Raw genomic sequence first — 15539 nt, forward strand, 5'->3', positions numbered from 1 at the left:
CATTGTTGGTGTCCAAGGAAGGTTTTACTTGCGAGGAAGAACCTGGAAGGACCTGTTGGCAATAAGGCTGTCTCTGCATTTGTTACATTTTCCTTTATTAATGTAGGCTGTTAAGAGTTGATTTGTTTTATAAGAGAAACCAGATTGACAGGGAAGAGCCACAGTAAGATATGGTTATTTAAAAAATAAATGTTATTTGTTATGATAACATTTGGTGTAGAATCCAAAAGGACTCATTTTTAAGAAACTTTTAGTTCTAAAGACAAAATTTTATTTTAGTTCAACCTCCTAAAACAGAACAAAGAGAAGGGCTTTTGAGGCAGTGTGATTGATTACATGCTGAATGTAGCATTAGATTGCTGTATGAATGTATAAATTTTCATTTTCTCAATTTCTACTGTGCAAACTGCAATGGCCATGGAAGTAGATATGTCTTTATGCCCACAGCTTGAAAAATATTAGGAGGAATACCTTTTTAAAAGAAGAACAGATCCGAGAAAATGTAAGAGCAAGTCTAAAAAGTCCGTTTTTAAATATTTGTTATTTCCAGACAAATTTAGTTTTATTTCTGGCAAATAGAACTTTAATGTCATAGCTTAGTAATAGAACTAAACAAGGGTAGGTTGACGTGTCAGTCCACATATTAGGATGAGACTAAAAATTGTAGGGTCTGTACTAAATTGTTTTTTCATATTTGGGCTACTTTCATTGAAAAAGTTTACCCACTATTTAAAAACCTTTAAAAATGAAGCAGCATAAAATATTCACAGATTAAACAAGTAGTCACGTTATTGGTGGTACATTATGTAAGTAGTACTAAAACCAGATGTTTACTATTACAATAATCCAGAAAATGAAAATTGTGCTAACATATAGAGCTCAGAAGTTGCAGTAGCCATACCACTCTTCCTTGCTTAACCCTAGGCCACATGTGAAGTCCCATGGGAAGATAATGTATTTTTAGAGAAGCAAGGCTCTAGGTGGATAGAACCTTCCTCCTGTGGTTTATCTTGAACCGTTGGTATGAAAAGGAATGGCTGGAAGTTTGCAGAGTACACTGAGCAATAAGAGGAGAAATAAACATATCCTACTTTATGAAGTAACCATGTACAAACTATTTACCAGCCAAGAGAGATGAAAAGTTAGAGGGTTTTTTTTGGTAGCATGCCTGTTTTTCTTGACTCTGTAATACTATGGAAAATAGTTACCCAGAGGATTGAGTTGAATACCTTTTGTGAAAATGACCAAAAAAATTTTAATCTTTCATAGATAGCAATGCCTTGCTTTTCTCTAAGAGGGTTCTGGTTTATGTCCTAGCATAATTAGTAATAGCGCCCCTTTCCCTCTCAGAAAGGCCTAGTTTGGACCATAAATTATATGCTTACTGTAATTATAGAGGATCGTGGAACTTTTAGTCACTACCTAGCAACCCAGTTTTTCTTTATAGAGCTCTTATGATCCTGGAGTTGCCTCTCTGAATCCTTATTTCCAAATGAATAGTTTTTAAAATTCCTTTTCCTTTTGGTTGGTGGTAAGGGAAGGAGAACATGTAGATTTGATTAATTTTAAAATTTATTATGAAAAATTTCAAATACTGCAAAATGGAATCGAAGACTAGACTGATTCCCTTTTGGAGTTTAGTGTGAAAGATTCCGTTTCATCAAGATAAGGTCCGTATGTTTCAGTTGATTGATGTATATAAGTCTTTAATTTATAGTTCCTTTTTTCCCACGTAGGATACCTACTGAAGAAATGTGTTGTTTGGTAGAGTCCCTACTCTTTGAATTTGGAAGGTTGGATCATCATCTCACACATTGCACTGTTACACAGCCTAGCCGCCCACCCCTGTATGTCATGTAAATTAGAGATCAGGTTGCGAGCATAAATTACAGTAGTACTTTGTACTTCCATTAAGAGTTACATGGTACTTGTTAGCTTTGAGGCCCACAACACCCGGCCACCTCTGTGGCCTGTTGGGGAGCCGACGGGCTCGCGGTGGGAGGGGGAGCTGCGAAGCTCCGACCGAGTTTCCAGCCGGCAGCTCGTCCCCGCTGCTGGCGCAGCCGCGCGGGCCCCGCCTCCCGTCCGCGCGGGCCCCGCCTCCCGTCCGCGCGGGCCCCGCCTCCCGTCCGCGCGGGCCCCGCCTCCCGTCCGGTCTGCGGCGGCGTCAGATCTATCCCACGGGAGCGCAAACCCACTGTAGAGCCCTGCTGTAAACTGCGCATGCGGGGGGAGGGGGTGGGTTGCCTTATTCTCGTAATCTAGTGCCTGGGTGACGTGGGGTGGAGCTGAGGCGGTGATGGTAGTGCTGGGGAGCAGCTGCAAAGTATTAGTATTAGCAGAAGGGTTTGACTGCGCAACAAACGTATTTCACTTGAATCATCCTGAGCCCGCACCCCCTTGGAAAATTTGCCTTCCATGAAATGGCCCCTGGTGCCAAAAAGATTGGGGACTGCTGTATTAGTCTATGTCATGTTAAGCAGCTGTTGGTACTCATTACCTATATTAGTGTTTCCGGTCTTAAAAACTGAAGACTCCAAAGAGCTTTTATTTGTGTGGGTTATATCGAGATTTACCATATTAGATGTTAAAACCAAGAAAAAAATTGTTACTGACTTAAAAATAACAATAATAAACCCTGTTGACATACATAAAATGATTTTTATGAAAAAATAACTGTTCCCAGTGTTTTTAAAGTGGCATTGTTTTACATTTGTGCAAATCTCTTTAGTATCTGACTTTAATAGAAGACAGCTGCTTTCTTGTGACTGCTTCTGCATTTAATTTGTTGTGATAAGTTGTTTTGGTTGAAGACTGAAGAAAATCTGGCCCAGTACAGATAACATAGTCAGAAAAGGGAAGACCTCACATACCCTCTGGAAGAATCTAGAGGATTTGAGAGGTTCTCAAACCACATGTTTTGAGAATCAGTGGCCTAGATTCATTATTTCCTTCATGCCTGTCTTCTTTTATTGTCTGCAGTACTCCCCCCTTTTTATCATTTGGCTACTCTAAGATACAGTTTACACACAAAAGGCAAGATAAGTCTGTGTCGTGTACCCCTCCCATATTTACTGGTTTTCAAAATAATGGATTGGCAATTTAGCAGCCTCCAAAGGTGATGAATGAAGTAGTAGTATTGTGTACTCCTGGTTTTAAACATGTTTGGTATGTGACAGTCTCTTACAGTTACTATTTTTGACATTCAGATTGTCCTACCTTTGGCTCTTGGCTCCTAGATTCGTTTGATTCATTCTTAATAGTTTCCTCTCTTGTGTCATTGCTTTCTAGTATGACAAGATATTCCAGGGTAATTTTGTACATTTCTTGCCCCAAACCTGGAATCATTTCTGCAAAAATCCCTGGTTTCTTTTTTAAATTTTTTTCCCAGAGCCACACCCAAGAAGCCTTGAGCAAGTGGACTCCCCTGGTTTCTTTTAATGGGAAATGGTTCTATTTATTTATTTATTTATTTATTTATTTTTTGAGGCATAGTCTCGCTTTGTTGTCCAAACTAGAGTGAGTGCCGTGGCGTCAGCCTAGCTCACAGCAACCTCAAACTCCTGGGCTCGAGCGATCCTTCTGCCTCAGCCTCCCGAGTAGCTGGGACTACAGGCATGCGCCACCATGCCCGGTTAATTTTTTCTATACATATCAGTTGGCCAATTAATTTCTTTCTATTTATAGTAGAGACGGGGTCTTGCTCTTGCTCAGGTTGGTTTTGAACTCCTGACCTCCAGCAATCCGCCTGCCTCAGCCTCCCAGAGTGCTAGGATTACAGGCGTGAGCCACCGCGCCTGCCTGGAAATGGTTCTTAGACTGGATGCTGGGAGTGTTCATTGCTCTTGGATTGGTCCTTGTTTCTAGACCTTTTCAGTGGACAAAGCTAAAAAATGTTTTATTTCTTTTTTAAAATATCATTTGTTAGTACTTGTTAACTTCCATTTCAAATTCAGAATTTTTATGTAAACCTGATCCTTTGTCTCATGTCCAAAAATAATCAGTTTCCACTAGCATAAGTGTAATTTCTCTTTGCATTGTACCACAATATACAAAGTTTTAAAGTGACAGAACAATATGATTATTGGAAAGTGGGGTTTTGTTTTCTTTTTTCATTTTTTTTTTTTTTTATTTTGCCCTTAGAGATACAGTCATGTGTCATTAGGTGATTTCATTGTTGTGTAGACATCATAGAGTGTGCTTACACAAGCCTAGGAGGTATAGCCTATTGCTCCTAAGCTTCAAACCTGTGCTGGACCCTGTAGGCATTTATGGCACAATGATAAGTATTTGTATACCTAAACATAGAAAAGATACAGTAAAAATATGGCATAGAAGATAAAAATGGTACACCTATATAGGGAAACTCCATTATAACTATGGGACCACTATCATATAGGTGGTCCCTACTTGACCAAAATGTCATTATGTGGCACACAGCTGTGTACACATTACAGCATTTTAAAATCACTTGGAATAATAATTCTTCTCTATGTGGTTATGCCACCAGCTTGATAAACAGTGAGGTTACCTTTTGTTTTATAATTATGTAAAACACTTACATGGTTATTAAGTGGAATTTACAAAGCTGGGTATAGTCAGAAAAATCAAGCTTCTATTCTAGTCTCTTCTACCTGGTCCTTTCCCTATATGTAAGACTCAGCAGAATCATCATGAATATTCAAAGTTAAATTTTGTCATGATACTTCTTTTATGACACAAGAAGCATTTAAGTTAGTTCATTTACTAAAACTGTCTCCTCTTAGTTTTTTCAATAACTGATAAATATTTTTATGCCATAGAAGAGGAACATGAACTTTTTCTGTTCTTTTTTAGGAACCGGAATTTCTTGGCTTCATGTAAGCAGTTTGAGCTAAGAAACTTCCTTTCTCCAGTAAAAAATATCTCTTCTTGAAATATGATGTAATATTTGTCTCTGGTGATTTTGGGTACCCTTGGGACACTAAATAATCTTACACCTGTTAAATATTAAATCTGTTTTATCCTTCCTAATTATAATATCTTAAAGATACAGTGTCATAAGTTAGCAATATGTCACATTCTAGTGAATATAGGCTTAAGTATTAAATCAGGATATATCAAATGGGTGAAAAAATAGTGAGTAAGAATGTAAGAGTTCTGGAATTAGATAAACCTTGGCTCAGATTTTAGCTGCAGTTTTCTTGCTCTGGCTTTGGCTGAGTTTCTTGTTCAGTTTAATTCTTTGGACAAATAGGAATGGTACCTTCCTCCTAAAGTTGTGGGCATTACCTGAGCTGATGCATGTAAAGTGATTATAGAAACAATGGCTGGATGGCACAGTGGCTCATGCCTGTAATCCCAGTACTTTGGGAGACCAAAGCAAGAAGAGGATCACTTGAGGCTGGGAGTTCTAGACCAGCCTGGGCAACATAGTAAGATCCCACCTCTACGAAAATAAAACTTTTTTTTTTTTTTTGAGACAGAGTCTTACTTTGTTGCCCAGGTTAGAGTGAGTGCCGTGGCATCATCCTAGCTCACAGCAACCTCAATCTCCTGGGCTCAAGCAGTCCTGCTGCCTCAGCCTCCCGAGTAACTGGGACTATAGGCATGCACCACCAGGCCCAGCTAATTTTTTCTATATATTTTTAGTTGTCCAATTAATTTCTTTCTATTTATAGTAGAGACGGGGTCTCGCTCTTTTGCTCAGGCTGGTTTCAAATTACTGACCTGGAGCAATCCACCTGCCTCAGCCTCCCAGAGTGCTAGGATTACAGGCGTGAGCCACTGTGCCGGGCCAAAACTTTTAAAAATTAGCCTAGTGTTGTGGTACATGTCTGTATTCCCAGTTACTTGGGAGCCTGAGGCAGGAGGATAACTTGAGCCCAGGAGTTTGAAGTTGCTATGATCGTACCACTGCTCTCTGGCCTGGGCAACAGACCAAGACCTTGTCCTTAAAAAAAAGAAAAAGTGGCTGGTACAAAATAAGCACCTAGTAAATGTTAGCTTTTATTTTGGAAGCTATTATTGTTATGAATATTTGATCATTTATATAAACTATCTGAACCTCACTGAGAATAAGTAATGTTCATATGCTGTAAATAACACCCGATTCTCATGACTTCATTGGTTATATGGAAAGAACCAACCATTAATAAAGGAGTATTTGGTATCTAGCTGAAATTTGAGGGCTCTGGTTTTACATATATACCATACTTACTAAATAAATATAATCATATTTTAAAATTTAATAGTGAAGACAGCCTGAGGGAAACAAGGCTCCTTTTCAGGATCTGTGTCCTTTTCAAACATCGTTAGAAATTATATTATTTGAAGTGGTTTTGGGGTACAGTGTATGTTGACCTGAGTGACAGGATTTGTTTTTGTTTGTTTGTTTGTTTTTGAGACAGAGTCTATATTTGTTGCCCAGGCTACAGTGAGTGCCATGGCGTCAGCCTAGCTCACAGCAACCTCAAACTCCTGGGCTCAAGCAATCCTCCTGCCTTAGCCTCCCAAGTAGCTGGGCCTACAGGCATGCGCCACCATGCCCGGCTAATTTTTTCTATATATATTAGTTGGGCAATTATTTTCTTTCTATTTATAGTAGAGACAGGGTCTCGATCTTGCTCAGGCTGGTTTTGAACTCCTGACCTCGAGCAATCCGCCCGCCTCGGCCTCCCAGAGAGCTAGGATTACAGGCGTGAGCCATGGTGCCCGGCCACATGATTTGTTTTAATTCTAGAATTTTAAGATGAAGTTATATAACACCAGATTGCTCATTCATTCAGGTTTGTTTGTTTTTGTTTTTTTTTTAATACTTTGAGATTGGAATGAGATTGAGGAAGAGTGCTAAAATGAATTCAGTTTAGATGATAGTATTTTAGATATGGGAATGGGAGTTCTAGGAAAGGATAAAATGGTGGATTAAAAGTATTTTACCTCTTCCTCTCACCCCCATTGCTCCCCAAAACAAGTTAGGAACTAAATTGCACATGTTTTGTTATTTAAAAGAATCTTTATCTTTTAGAATTAAATGCTAATATATTTATGGATGAAATGATACATTGAACACAGAGGAAGTAATAGATGAAATAAGATCAAGTTGGTAATTGTAGAAACTGGATAATAAGTAAATGAAATTCTTTTAAACAGTTTCACTTGCATACTTATTTGAAATTTTTCATAATAGAAAGGTTTAAATTTTAAAATAAAAGTATTCATAGACTTGGCTATGGTGGGTGAATATAATCAGATCCCTGCCTTAGAAGGTGCCCTTCTTCAGTCTCTCTCCCTGTTGGTACTGCTTACCTTCTGAGCCCAATTTCTTCTCTTACCACATGATGTTTCCAATCAACAGAAAAACAGGGTAGCTTACATAGATGTATAATGACTTTGTACTAAAAGGGAAATTTTTATATTATAAAGAAGTCTTGGCCGGGTGCGGAGGCTCACGCCTGTAATCCTAGCACTCTGGGAGGCCGAGGCAGGCGGATTGCTCGAGGTCAGGAGTTCAAAACCAGCCTGAGCAAGAGCGAGACCCCGTCTCTACTATAAATAGAAAGAAATTAATTGGCCAACTAAAAATATATAGAAAAAATTAGCTGGGCCTAGTGGCACATGCCTGTAGTCCCGGCTACTCGGGAGGCTGAGGCAGCAGGATTGCTTGAGCCCAGGAGTTTAAGGTTGCTGTGAGCTAGGCTGACGCCACAGCACTCACTCTAGCCTGGGCAACAGAGTGAGACTCTGTCTCAAAAAAAAAAAAAAAAGAAGAAGAAGAAGAAGTCTATACCAGCTGGGCATAGTGACTCAAGACTCTAATCCCAGCTACTCCATAGGCTGGGGTGGGAGGGGATTGCTTGAGGCCAGGCTAGGAGTACAAGACCAGTCTGGGCAACACTGAGAGACCCAATCTCTTGGAAAAGGAAAATAAAAAAACAAACAAAAAAAACAAGCCAGGCATAGGGGGCACACACCTATAGTCCCACCTACTTAGAAGGCTGAAGCAGGGGGATTGCTTGAGCCCAGGAGTTTGGGGCTGCATTGAGCTATGATTGTGCCTCTGTACACTCCATCCTTGGTGACAGAGTGAGACCCTGTCTCTACAAAAGAAGAAGAAAAGTCTACACAGATTCCAGAAAGCATTCCTGACTGGAACACTGAGGAAGCAAATGGGTTAATTAATAGTATGTTCAGTGTGCAGATCTCATTTTATGAGATGGTTGAATTTCTGAAAAGGTATTTTATACATATCAGATTAATGCCAAATGGTGAAGATTTATCTAAAGAAATAAACAATATTTGAGTGAGGGTGTAGATAATTGTGTGGCTATTACCAAACCTTAGTGACAAGCTACTACAAGATTCTAACCACAGGTTTCTCTTGTCCAGTTGTTGCAGTGGCCTCGGAAGCAGGAAACCAGTTCCTATTTGCCTTCCTCATTACCTCTGTTCTGTTTTCCCTGATATTGTAATCCTACGTGCCAAAATGGGACGCCTGCAGCGTGCCCAGTATCTTGCTAGGTTATTTTATGAAAATTATCTCACCTAATTTTTCCTCTCCTCTCCTCTCCTCTCCTCTCCTCCTCTCCTCTCCTCTCCTCTCCTCTCCTCTCCTCTCCTCTCCTCTCCTCTCCTCTCCTCTCCTCTCCTCTCCTCTCCTCTCCTCTCCTCTCCTCTCCTCTCCTCTCCTCTCCTCTCCTCCCCTCCCCTCCCCTCCCCTCCCCTCCCCTCCCCTCCCCTCCCCTCCCCTCCCCTCCCCTCCCCTCCCCTCCCCTCCCCTCCCCTCCCCTCCCCTCCCCTCCCCTCCCCTCCCCTCCCCTCCCCTCCCCTCCCCTCCCCTCCCCTCCCCTCTTCTGTCTTGTCTTGTCTTGTCTTGTCTTGTCTTGTCTTTTCTTTTCTTTTCTTTTCTTTTCTTTTCTTTTCTTTTCTTTTCTTTTCTTTTCTTTTCTTTTCGACAGAGTGAGACTCTGTCGCCTGGGCTAGAGTCCTATGGTGTCAGCCTAGCTCACAACAACCTCAAACTCCTGGGCTCAAGCGACCCTCCTGCCTCAGCCTCCCTAGTAGCTGGGACTACAGGCATGTGCCACCACGCCCAGCAAATTTTTCTGTTTTTAGTAGAAATCGGGTCTCACTCTTGCTCAGGCTAGTCTAAAACTCTAACCTCATGCAGTCCTCCCACTTTGGCCTCCCAGAGTTGCTGGCATTACAGGCACGGCTTTATCTCACTTAACTTTAAAAAGAATGCTCTGAGGTGGTTTACAAATGAACAAACTGAATCAGAGTGGTCACACAGCTGGTAATGGGGTGAGCCACATCCATATGATTCCAAGATCTTTTCATTATACTATATCACCTACCTTATTTAAATAGAGCCTGCCACCTCCACTGATAAAATCTGCCCTTCCCTTTCCTCCTGACTTTATTGCTGCTAATCTGTAGTTTTGTACCCCCTCCCCCACTCCTTGCTTACTAGAGTAATTGTAAATTCTGGATTCCTTGGTATATATTTTTAAAAAGTTAATAGGCCTTTTACAAACACCCCTCCCTACCTTACCATTCAGTCACTTTGGGGCCTCCTGTATCCCATCCTGGCTACAGTTCAGGAAAGTCTATAGAGCCAGAGGCCTGTGAATCCCTGGATTTTGTCTCTGGATTTTTCTGCGGAAAGGGTTCATAGTCTTTATCAGATTCTCATAGAAATTAGTGATTACCTTCCAGAAAGTTTAAGAACTCCGAATATCGTGAGATTTGGTTTCTAGGGGAGCAACATATACTAGACTCGGTTATCCTTCTTCATTCTGAAGAAGTGCCTCCCTTTGACCTGTTGGGCTAAGCAACAAACTGCTGTGAAGCCCACCTTTGAAAGTAATTGTTTTATCATGGAGAAATGATCTGTGAATTCCAGCTTTAATTTTGAAAATCCAAATAATTTTACTACTTAGAGACTGAAGCCCAGTTTTATTTGTATCAACGTGGCATGGATGCACACTGAACCGTATTTGATAAGCTATGTTTTTTCAAAAGAAAATGCTTTTTAAAAAAGGAAAGCATTGGTAACACATCTAATAAAGTAAGGAATGATGGCAAGCAGCTCTGGAACATTTGTCTGTAAAACTTTTTCGGTTTGTAAATTAGAGTTTTTGTATTATAATAGGATGATAGGCAAATAAATATTCATTTTAGATCCTCTAAAAGGAGATTAAGGCAAATTTTGTCTCCAAGTAGTTCTCCAAACCAGGATTGGTATGTGTGAGCATGTGTGCTCAAATAATAGCTAAGAATTGTTAAGTTTAAAATCTCCTAGAGAAACAATCATAGGCTAGTTAGACCTGGGATCAAGTTTTGAACACTGGTACTAGAGTAAATGAGTTTCCTGTTTGCTTACATACACAGACGTGGGAAGTGTTGGAATTTAAAATGTAAAAAGTAGTATCAACTCTTGGTGGAGGCTTAAGAAATCCCAATTCATTGAAAAGCCATTGGTCATGTTTTTGCTCATTTGTCTTAGAATTCAGGGATGAGCGTGAGTGTCGGTGCTTTTACAAGGGGGCTTCTTTTTGTTTTGCTGCTTGGTCCAGTGGGTCAAAGGGGAGTACCTTCCAAGGTAGGGATGTCTTTTTGTCTCTCTTTTGGTCACCTGTAGTATAATTTTGTGTATTTACCAGGGTATGAACTTTTTAGTCCTGTCTTGGCTTAAATAGATAATGGTCTTTAAGAACATAAAATGAAAGGGGCTGGGGCATGGTGGCTCCCTAACCTCCTGTAATCCTAGCACTTTAGGAGACTGAGGTGGGAGGATTGCTTGAGCAGGAGTTCCACACTAGCCTGGGCAATATAGTGAGACCCTATCTCTACAAAAATGTAAAATTTAGCTGGGTGTACTGGCATGTGCCTGTAGTCCCAGCTACTTGGAAGGCTGAGACAGGAGGATCGCTTGAGCCCAGGAATTAGAGGTTGCAGTGAGCTATGATGAGGCCACTGCACTCTAGCCCAAGGAACAGAGCAAGACCTTGTCTAAAAAATAAAACTAAAAAAAAAGGATCCTGTGCAAAGTATTATTAGTTCTTCATAGTATAGTTTTTAGTATTTTCCTAATAGTTAAAAATTTTTGTGCTTTCAAAAAACAATAATTTTCCCCCAAAAGATTGGGAACCACTACTTTTAAGTGTGTACACACACACACATATATATATGTGGTATACATATACAGAGATTTGTTAGAGGTGTAGAATTTTTTTTAAATTGAGTTTTTATATTTGTGAATGAGTATTGGTGAAGCAAATAAAGTATTCAAAAACAATGTTCAGCATTTGAAAATATTTTACTTAGAAAAAAGTATATAAATAGATATTTTAATGAAAAGGAAAATAGATAAATGGAAACCTAAGATACTTCATGTTTTACTCTCCTCTATTCAGTGCTAGAATTCTGGGCTTTGCCTGAGGTCAAACTCTGATATGACAGGAAGACCAACAAAGATGATTAAATGAGACAGTAAAATAACCGGGAAAACTAAGCATGATGTATGGTTGTGATTATATTTTATATAGGAATTTCTAGCACCTTAATATGTTAGTTGTATCATTAACTGAAAAATACTATTTTATCAATGTCCTGGGGCTAAATTTTTATTAGTATTTTTAATGACATGAGCATTTTGGCCCAAATACAAATGAAATGTCTCCTGAAACTGAATCAAAGACGAACATCTGTGTTAAGGCTTTAAAATCATTTTTCATATTAAGATCTCCACAGAAAACTTTTGTAATCCATAAATAATTTAGGTATTTTTCATGTTCTGTATGATGGCAGCTGTTGAAGATCCTGGGTCTCGTAAGGAGCCCTGCTAGGTGGCAGGTCCAAAGATGCTCGGTCTCACAGGTTTCAAGGAAAATAAACGTGCTCACCATTCCAAAGATTTCATGTTGCTTGTAGCATGCTATATGAGTAAATATAGCCTAGGTTTTTGTTATTTGTTTAGGATTTTGTTTTGCTCTGTTTTGCTTTTTGAGACAGTATCTCGCCCTTTCACCCAGGCTGGGAGTGTGGTGGCATCATCACAGTTCACTGCAGTCTCCAGCTGGCTCCTGGGCTCAAGCAATCCTCCTGCCTCAGCCTCTGGATAGCTGGGACTACAGGCGGGCACCATGCCTGGCTAATTTATATATTTGTTTGTTTACTTATTTATTTAGAATCTCTGTGTTGTCCGGGCTGATCTCCAGTTCCCAAGCAGTTCTCCCACCTCAGCCTCCCTAAGTGCAAGGATTACAGGCATGAGCCGGGGTGTCTGGCCTGCTGTTAATCAATCTATCTATCTATCTATCTATCTATCTATCTATCTATCTATCTATCTATCTATCTATCTATCTATCTATCTTTCTTTCTTTCTTTCTTTTTCTTTCTTTCTTTCTTTCTTTCTTTCTTTCTTTCTTTCTTTCTTTCTTTCTTTCTCTCTCTCTCTCTCTCTCTCTCTCTCTTTCTTTTTTTAGCCTTCTTGAATCAAATGCTGTTACCTTTTAATTTACAAATTATTCTAAGTTTAGTGTCATTGTTACCAATATAGTTGATGATGAGTGCTTGAGTAGTACTGTGTAGTGGTATATATTTGCATTGACAATGATTTGGGCCTAAGTTACCAATAACTGGATTTTAAGATATGTATGCTTTGTCATTCAGATAGGAATCATCCATATACATCTAAATAGTTATATGACACTCACTGTCATTACTGAGTTATTTTTCCACTGGAAAGTGGGCTTCAAAGTAGGTGAGCCTTTTTTGCCATAAGTCTGTCACAACTCTTAAGGCTCTTCTAGTACTACGATGAAAGCTCACTAAAAATAAGAACAGCTGGTCACCTTCCTCACATGTGAGCCATCACTTGTGTAATGTAATCAGTCCTTAACACACATTTATGGAATATCACACTTACTTTATCTGCCTGCTTTAGGGTATTTATCCATTTTTTATATATTGGCATATAGCATATAAGAATGTTGTGTCACAGCTGTGGGTGATATATATACTGTCATTTCTTCTATAAGGAGAAATTTGCATTCTTAAGAATGCAAGAAATTTTGTTATCAGAAAACTCATAAAATGGTTGTTTATAATGATTTTTTTCTTAAGATGTTTTGGTGATTAAGACATTTTTAATAAAATAAGTGTATAATTGTAAAAGCTAAGCCTCGCTCAGCAAATCTAGCAATTGATGAAATACATATGCTTTTTGTTTTGTTTTGAGACTCACTCTTGTCTGCCGGGCTGGAGTGCAGTGACATTATCATTGCTTATAGCTCATGCAGTCCTTCTGCCTCAGCCTCCCAAGTAGCTGGGACTACAGGTGTGCACCACCACACACAGCTAATTTGTCTATTTTTTTTTTTTTTTGTAGAGGTGGGGTCTTATTCTTATTTAAGTTAGTCTTGAACTCCTGACCTGAAGTGATCCTCCTACTTGGTTCTCCCAAAGTGCTGGGATTAAAGGCATGAGCCATGCCACGTGGCCTAAATGCATAAGTTTTTATTGGTCTGAACTTCTGCAAAAGGATGAAAGTCTGATTCCCTATCACCTCTCATCATGATAAGCATGCCCCTCTTACACATCTTATCATCCATTGTAATGATAAGTAAGGGACAACTATCCTCAACAAATATGATATACAGAGCTGATATTTTTGGGATTTGCTGCAAAATAATCCAGGGGAAGAGGTTATAAATAAAATAAGATTGGCCATATCAGATAGGATAAATAATGTGAACAAAATTTTGAAGAAGAAATGGGTTAATTGAATAGCTAATTAACAGAGAAAGTTTTGTTCCTTTCAGGCAAAGGAGTTTGAAGTAACATGGTAAGAATTAAGGGAGCTATTGTAGATTCCTAACAGTGGAATGATAATGATCAAAGTTATGTTCTAGAACAGTTAACATCATGGAAGAGTGTGGAGCAGATTGGAGGGTTGAGACCTCAGGGGTTGTGAGACCAATTTGTTGCTATAATGTAACTTGAAATCATACGGTGTGTAGTGTTGGTGAATGGATTGCTAAAAGATGATCTGTGAAACATTTCAAAGAATAGCTGTACATCCCAGTTTTTAGTAGGGTCCTAATGCCAGCACAACAAAAAGAGGAGATCCCCCTCACTTCCATTTGGCCAGAGCATGAACATGTGGGTATCAGGTATCATGATGAAGTATGCCAAATGAATTTGTACCTACACTGCAAATCAAGTCAATATCTTCTCTCCTATCTTTTAGTAAATCAGCATAGATAAACCTCTTGCAGTGTCTAGGTTCCTTTTTCCAAAGGTGATTAAAAATTGTCTTTTTTTTTTTTTTGAGACAGTCTCACTTTGTTGCCCAGGCTAGAGTGAGTGCCGTGGCATCAGCCTGGCTCACAGCAACCTCAAACTCCTGGGCTCAGCCAATCCTCCTGCCTCAGCCTCCGGAGTAGCTGGGATTACAGGCATGCACCACCATGCCCGGCTAATTTTTTTCTATATATATTAGTTGGCCAATTAATTTATTTCTATTTATAGTAGAGACAGGGTCTCACTCTTGCTCAGGCCGGTTTCGAACTCCTGACCTCGAGCAATCCGCCCGACTCGGCCTCCCAGAGTGCTAGGATTACAGGGGTGCCCGGCCTAAGTATTTTATGCCTCTGAGACAGAACTGCTAGAACAGAGTTTTGATAATCTGTTTGAAAAGGAAGAGCTCAGATGTGGTTTTACTTGCATTTTCAGTCAGAACTCTACATATGCCAGCTAGATTACAGATGGCTAGTATAATTTGTTTTTTCATTACTGGAAGAAGAAATTTAGAGCTTGGTGCTTTCTATTAAAAGAATAAAATGTTATCTCAAGGTACAACTATAAGAAAATACTTTGGATCTGAAATATTGCTTCATCTAGGCTTCATTTTAAGGATCCTAACTCAAACTTAGTGAAAAAGCAACTGAGATCTATTAAACAATAGATATTGACTTGATTTGCAGTGTAGGTACAAATTCATTTGGCATACTTCATCATGATACCTGACATCCACATGGTCTAATTCATGCTCTGGCCAAATGGAAGTGGGGGGATCTCCTCTTTTTTGTGCTGGCATTAGCACCCTACTAAAAGCTGGGAGGTACAGCTATTCTTTGAAATGTTTCACAGATCATCTTTTAGCGATCCATTCACCAATACTGCACACCATATGATTTCAGGTATATAGTATATAAGGTTAAAGGACAAGAGCACATTTAATCAGTAGTATTCTTAAAAGTGAATCACATAATTGTTGCAAATTTGCAGTAAACTTTCATTTTAGGATTTTCTTTTAGAATGTAGAGAATCTTCTACAGAAAAGACTATATGAGGACAGTAGAATTGAAATTAAACCTCATGAGGAAATTTAGCCTTCCCACCATATTAATCAAGGCCTCAAATGTTTGTGGGAATGTAAAATGGTTTTAACTTTCTAGAGTGTGGCTTGTTATCACATATTCTCTTGCTATTCTAGCAGTTCTACTTCTAGAAATTTGTCCTAAGGAAATGTTTGTACGGATGTATAAAGGAAG

The 15539-nt window shown here is 39.3% G+C and overlaps 1 protein-coding gene across 18 annotated transcripts in view; it reads left to right on the forward strand.

Moving 5' to 3' along the window:
- SETD5 (SET domain containing 5) overlaps nt 1-15539 on the forward strand; it is a 79951-nt gene that overhangs the window by 8266 nt on the left and 56146 nt on the right. The gene's annotated exons all lie outside the window — the stretch shown is intronic.

Source organism: Microcebus murinus, chromosome 28 (assembly GCF_040939455.1).
Source record: "Microcebus murinus isolate Inina chromosome 28, M.murinus_Inina_mat1.0, whole genome shotgun sequence".
Classification (NCBI taxonomy): domain Eukaryota; kingdom Metazoa; phylum Chordata; class Mammalia; order Primates; family Cheirogaleidae; genus Microcebus; species Microcebus murinus.